The sequence below is a fragment of the Coffea arabica genome, chromosome 3e (genome assembly GCF_036785885.1).
Source record: "Coffea arabica cultivar ET-39 chromosome 3e, Coffea Arabica ET-39 HiFi, whole genome shotgun sequence".
Lineage (NCBI taxonomy): Eukaryota > Viridiplantae > Streptophyta > Magnoliopsida > Gentianales > Rubiaceae > Coffea > Coffea arabica.
Window position 1 is genome coordinate 18,017,659 of NC_092315.1, and position 7,408 is coordinate 18,025,066.

The 7,408-nt window shown below is 34.4% G+C and overlaps 1 pseudogene; it reads right to left on the bottom strand.

The window, feature by feature from the left end:
- Nucleotides 1-3,554: 3,554 nt before the first annotated feature.
- Nucleotides 3,555-7,016, bottom strand: LOC113735706 (large ribosomal subunit protein eL33w-like; annotated as a pseudogene).
- Nucleotides 7,017-7,408: the final 392 nt, after the last annotated feature.

Here is a 7,408-nt window from a genome sequence, read left to right on the forward strand (position 1 = left end):
AGATGTATGATTATAGAAAACTCTGAGCAACTCTGAAATTCATATCTAGACCATTATATAAACCATAGAAGAGTTTTCTAAATTGAAAAGTTTCTATGTTTGGAAAGTTTTCTAAATTGGAAAGTTCCCATTTTTTCTTATGTAAAGCTTCCTATCTTAGAAATAATTGTTTATAATCATATTTATTATCTTGACTATTATTTTACTATATATATTATTTATTATTTTATTCATTATTATTATTGACTTTATCAACACTATTTGTTTTATTTTCATTCATATATATATATATTGATTAATAGGTTATTATTAACTTTTGCTCTATTTCTATTTTGGCACCTCTGTATGTATGTATTATTATTCATATATGTACGTATGTATATTTATTTACCATTACAATTACTATCTTAGCTTATTCCACATATATTTTTTTTATTTTCATTTATATCCTTAATTTATTGCATCCATATTATTATTATTATTATTATTATTATTATTATTATTTTAAGCATTTGTTTAAAAAATCCAAGACTTATCTTACATTGTATAAATTAATCTAATAATATTAGATTAAAATGTCCTAAACTTCTATTTAAATATCCCAGACTTAATTAATTAAGCATAAGTCTAAATGACTAAATCTTTAAAACCCATGATTATTTTTGGTTGGATTTTGAAGTTTAATACTCATGATAGTCCATAAAAGATAGGTTGCTTATACCTTAAATTTATCTATTGAACATTCACTAAACTCATATTATATTTTTGGCTCGAGTATACTTGCCATGCTTTTTTTAGGCCTTAATAACGGTCTAAGGTCCTGATTCAAGCATTTCCTTGTTTCTTCCAGTTTTAGCCCGATACCTTTCACACTTGACCCAAATTCAATTTAACAAGCCCACACACATACCTAACCATCTCTTGACCCAAACCATTTCCTCTAGATCCAACCTGCGAGAATCGGCCCAACCCGATCCGACCCGATTCCTTACCCATTAGCCTAGTAGATTGTCTCTTTTCCTTAATTTCCTATATAGAACTTTTTTTTTCTTTGGCTGGCCCTTTTTGTCTCGTATGAGAGGAGGGTCATCAGACCTTCCTTTGCCCTCTTTTTTTTCCTTTCTTCTTGTATTGCTGAAGCTTCAAGCCTTCAAAAGCTTTAGCAATGACGCAACCCCTCTTCTTCTTCTTCTTCTTTTTTAACTTTCCAACAGAATTGAGGTTTAGACTCTATTCCATCCCATAATTAAAATTTAACACACTATTCCTATGAATTCAGATATGAATCTTTTTAAATTTCTCATAGAGGCATAAATATATCGTAATATACATATACGTAAAATCTTTAAAATAATTCATGAAATTAATAAGATTTAAAAGAAAAAGTTTTAACATGCATTCGGGACTAATAGGTCTAGACCCTTAGCTATCTGCTTGTTCGACGGCGACGTCTTTTTCTTGTTCTCTACTCCTAGATGGTTCTTGTTCTAAGAGAAGGCAAATAATGAGAATTAGGAATGATATTATTTCTTTTTGATAAGTGTTCTAAAACCTAATAACCATCCACTACTTGGTGGTTACGTGGGTTGAGGATTTTAAGTTATCCTATCTTATTTCCTTCTTAATCCCCAATAACCCTTTAACATTGTCTACAAATATTTTTACTTTTACTCGTAGAAAATTACCACATAATTAATGAGCAAAAATAAAGATTGAAAAGAAAATGTGGGTTTTACATTCTACCCCCCTTACAAAAAGTTTCATTCTTGAAACTTACGTAGGATATTTATTTTGCATGTCTTCCTCTAACTCCTACATTGCCTCTCGCGGTGTATGGTTCATCCATTGCATCTTCAAGTAGGGTATGGTTCTTCTCCTTAGAACTTAATCCTTCCGATCTATGACTCTCAAAGTGACTTTCTCCACTAACAAGTTCCCTCACCTCGATAGGTTGATGGCTTGGATCTGACACATATTTCCTTAGTTGGGAGACATGAAAAACATTATGTATTGTCGACAAAACGGTGGGAAGGCTAGTTGATATGCTAAAGGTCCAACACTTTCCAGTATTGTGTAAGGTCCCACGTACCTCGGATTTAACTTACTACTTCTTCCAAATCTCACTACAAGAAATTTGGTCATTAGTGACAACTTATTTCAATGACGAAAAAACGATCGTCACAGAATGGGATCCTTTAACCACAATACAGCAAGTTGTCACAATTGAGTCAAGGTAGTCAACACATCAGTGACGACCTTGCATTGTTGTCACAATTCGATTCCCGCCAAGAGTCATGGAGAGAGCAGGAACTGCAATAGTGACGACTTTCTAAAAGTCATCGGTATTAATAGCACTTTCTTTGACAACTTTGCGATTGTTGTCACTGATAACATTGTATAGCTGTTAGTGACAACCTAGTCTTGTCACTGTTTGATTTAAAATATTTATTGCTTTTTGCAACTATTACTCCTAATTTTTTGTAATCATTATGTGTTTTTTAATGATTTTGAACTATTATATACTTATGAGCATCCTTATTAGTTTAATTTTCTTGTATATGTAATAACTTCAATAGAATAAAAAATAATTAAAAAATAAAAAATTCATTAGTGTAAATAAACTTATGACTACTTAACTTAGAGTGATTATTAGTTAATTTGATATGAATATAAATAAGAGTTTTCAAATTGAACCGATTATCAAAGTGGATAAATCCTAAACTCCATAGTTAATTAACTAATACACTCTATGTACTAGTTTAATTGTGCATTTTTTTCTTATTTGAAGATAATGGATTAATAGTGAAATTTTATAAATACTAGTTATAATTGATATAAAGTTTTAGCACCTATAAGAACTAGTTGAATTTTATTAAAATGCTTTTCCATTTATATGAATTTAAAAAATTTTGCCACTTATACTAAAATTTTAAAATTTGTGACACAAAAATAATGAATAAAAATGAAATCTATATTTCAAATACAATTATAAAAGACAAAATTTCACAAATTTTTCTTGTGTAAAAAGGGGGGAATTATGATGTCCAAATCTAGTTAAAATTCAAGACAAAAACAAAGTGACGCAAATTTTAAAATTTGAGGCAAAAAAAGAGGCACAAATTTGTCCAAGTCTCTTGTACTACGTAGATGCAAAACAAAAACTTTTCTAAGTGTCGAACTCTCTCTCTGGCTCTCACAAATTGCCTCACTTTTACTCAGGCCGTCAGACTCCCACACTCACCTTTACCTCCACCTCCACCTCCACTTCCACTTCCACTTCCATTTCCACCTCCACCTCCACCTCCACCTCCACTTCCACCATCTTTTTTTTATTTTTTTAATCAAAATTTGTCTCATCAGATTGCATGTTCAATTCCAAGTATAAAACAAACATGATAAATTCAGAGACTAGGGTACGTCCACAAAAAAGGGGTAAATTTTGGCTCTACATACTGTCCTTCAATCACCAATGGCCTTCATCTGGCACCTATGGCCTTCATCTGGCACCTATGGCCTTCTAAAACCACCAATGACCTCAAGCTGCCTCCTCCTACTTTCGCTGGAACACTTAAATATTGCTTGGGTACATGAAGACCCGAACCCTTGATCCCATTGATTTGGGGGGCAGGTTGGACTTGAACTTAGCTCAGACAACGCCGCTGTTACCGTGAGGCCGGCGAACCTTTCCCTAAATGCAGCGGTAATAAGATCTATTCTTCTTAACCTTAGCCTTGTAGATGTACGCCATCTTCTTGCCGAGGTACCAAGCCACCACCTCCTTTGTGTTCACTCCTTCGATCTGAATCAACAAAGTGTTCGAGTACTGGTTGGACTTCAACCTCTTGTACCCCAATATAGTTCCTCTCACGTAAAGCCTGACACGCTCTCCTTGGCGTCCCTTAATCACACTCTCGATCTCTTCGACAATTGAAGACCAGTGAAGTACCGTGGCTCTTTGGCATTGAAGACCAAGCAATTCTCCAAGTCTCTGCAGCAAAGGTTAGTTCTTTCCCTCTCTTCTTTGTCTCTAAGATAATTTGCAAATATTTTGGCCCTATGCTTTTTTTTTTATTTTCTGAAAATTTTTACCTGTATTCTTGTTGAACCTGCATTGAGGGTGTCATTTTATGGTTATTTACATGATTAATCTTTGCATCCCCTGAAATTTTATTGCCCTAAATTTTAACTTGGGGAAAAATTAGGGAAAAATTTTTGCCTAGTTATCGTGAATCCCCTAGATTAATTGTATCCTCTACTTCTTGGCCCACTTGGGAAGGACTTGCTGCTTCCCAACTATTTTTTGCATAAAACCCAGCTACGGCTGGACTTGGTAGGGGGAGAATTGAACAAAAATTCACCAGCGGTTGGAAAATTCTGGTTGTTGTTGTTGGTAGTGTAAAATGTTTATCACACTTTCTGCTTCTTTCCCTCATTAGACAAACCTATCCAACAAACTTAGAAAACATAAAATTAGATGTGTTTTGCCACTAGTTTTTGGGGTTGGTTTAGTTTATCTAACAAGCTAATTGGGGCTTTTGTATGGGTACGCAGAGTAGGAACAGATGGGATGTTACGTGCTTGATTTGATGTAAAATTTTGGATGCCTAGACCCCTTATTGAAACATTTATTTTGTGATGTAGGACTTATATGACATTTGGAGATAATTTGTGGTATATTGGCATGCAGCTTCTAATGCAGTTACAAGTTTTATTTCTTTTTTAATGGCATGCAAGATATATTATTTTTCATTTTTAGATATAATTGTAGCAGGAAAATCTTCAAATTTCATGGTGATAAAGTGTTGTCACTGAATCAGAATCCTCCATTGATTACAACCTGTTGTCATAGAATTAAAAAGTGTTTAGTGACAACAAAAATTGTCAGTAAATAGTCTATACCAATGACAACTATGAACTAGTTTTAGTGACAACAGCGCTTTGTACATCATTGACAAGATACTATGTCATCACTAAAATTACAACAATTATTGACGACACTAGTTGTCGTAAAACAGTCCCATTCACTGACGACTTTTAGGGTCGTCACTATGTACTTTTACCGACGGGCATTCAGTAACGACTTTGTGACAACTAAAAAGTTGTCAATAAAAGTTATCAGTGGTGACTTTTTATTTTTTTGTGACAAAAATGGCTTGTCACTGAAGACCAATTTATTTTGTAGTGTCTCATCACTCCTTTGATGGGGGATACCTCCAAATATACCTTTTCTCCCGGTTGAAATTCTAAAGATCTTCTCTTTAAATCCGTCCAACTCTTGTTTTAGTCTTGAGCTACCTTTAGTCTTTCTCGACTAATCTTAATTTCTCCAGGGTTCTTTCCACCAAATCTGGGCCACTGATTAGTTTATCACCTACTTCATTCCAATATAAGGGAGATCTACACTTTCACCAATGCAACACCTCAAACGGTGCCATACCTATCCCGCTATGATAACTATTATTATACGAGAATTTCATTAATTTGACCAATTTATCCCAACTATCTGCGAAATCTAGAGTACAAACTCGCAGCATGTCCTCTAGTGTTTGTATAGTCCTTTCGGATTCTTCATTCGTTTGGAGGATGCCTCGGACTTAACTTACAAATAATCCTTTCGGATTGTCCATTCGTACCTCGGTCTTAACTTATCACTTTTTCCAAATCTCATCACTCCCTTGATGGGGGATACCTCCAAATATACCTTTTCTCTCGGTTGAAATTCAAAAGGTCTTCTCTTTAAATCTGCCCAACTCTTGTTTCGGTCCTGAGTTACCTTTAGTCTTTCTCGACTAATCTTAACTTCTCCAGGGTTCTTTCCACCAAATCAGGGCCAATGATTAGTTTATTATCTACTTCATTCCAATATAAGGGACATCTACACTTTCACTAATGCAACACCTCAAACGGTGCCATACCTATCCCGCTATGATAACTATTATTATACGAGAATTCCATTAATTTAACCAACTTATCCCAACTATCTGTGAAGTCTAGAGCACAAACTCACAGCATGTCCTCTAGTGTTTGTATGGTCCTTTTGGATTGTCAATTCATTTGGAGGTGGAAGGCGGTACTTAGTCTCAGATTCTTCCCCGTAACCTCTTGGTAGGTCGACCAAAATCTAGGCGTAAATTTAGGATCCCGATCCGACACTATACTCATTGAGACACTGTGAAGACACACAATTTGCTCCAATACATCTCTATAATCTCTTCATTGTTAGTCTATTCGATATTGGTAGGAAGTGGGCAGACTTGGTTAGCCGATCGACTATAACCCAGATGGCATCATTGTCCTAACTGTTCAAGGCAAACCTACAACATATGATAGAATTACCATATGAAAAAGATTTTAATGAAAAAAATATTCCAACAAAAGCTAGACCAATAAAAATGAATTCTGAATTATTAGAATTTTGTAAAAAAGAAATAAAAATATTAATAGATAAAGGATTAATAACACCTTCAAAATCACTTTTTGATACCACTTTCTACCCAGGCTACTAAAACTTGAAATGAACATAAAATATTTATATTAAGATTGAACTTACAAAATTTAGAGTTGCTAACGGAAGCGGATGATTGTTGAATCCTTGTAAACTTTGATCTTCTTATTAAAATATTTGGAGAATGATACAAGAGTGGTTGGATACAAAGAGTAGTTGAAAGATGGATTTTCTAAGGGTTCTGTACTGGGAGGTTTCACCGATGCTTGATATTCTGATTTTGAATCTATTTATAGAGTCAGTCATTCTTGCATTTCATTTGTATTTGCATTTCATCTTGCTTTCATTTGAAATGTGGCCGACATCTTTCTCAAAAGTCATTTGGGTCTTGTCCGCAGGGACCATTGAAAGGATCAAAAGTAGATTCAGATGATCCAGCTGTCTCTTCAATTTTGTTATCTTCTTCACTTTTATCCTGCTTTTGTAAATAATTCAGATATTCTTTGAGTATCTCGGGATCATGCATCATCTTTTTGATCAAAAAGTCGTTTGCAATTGCCTCGGATGCCATATTAGTAACTTTTTCTTTGTCTTTCTTTTTTGTTGGAGTAGTTGGCATTTGTGGAGTTGTTGGAGTGGTTGAAGTAGTTGGCTGACTTGTCCACTTGAGTTTGTCTCCAGTTGTTAGAAATCTTATCACGTTTGCTTGGTCTCCAAATTCTTGATTGAATCCTGTCCACCATTTAATTTTGAATTCTCTGACGAGTGACATTGGAAGTGGTTTTTCTAACTCTTGATGAATTTTGAAACTCCAGCAAAAAATTCATGGTACTTTGAATTCCACATGAAATAATATTGGACTTGTATACTCTTCCCCCTTTGCTTTTTTGAGATATGTCTGGAATCCCATTGATACATTTGGAGGTAGTATCTCCTTTTGTGGTCCGAACCATTGCCACCAAT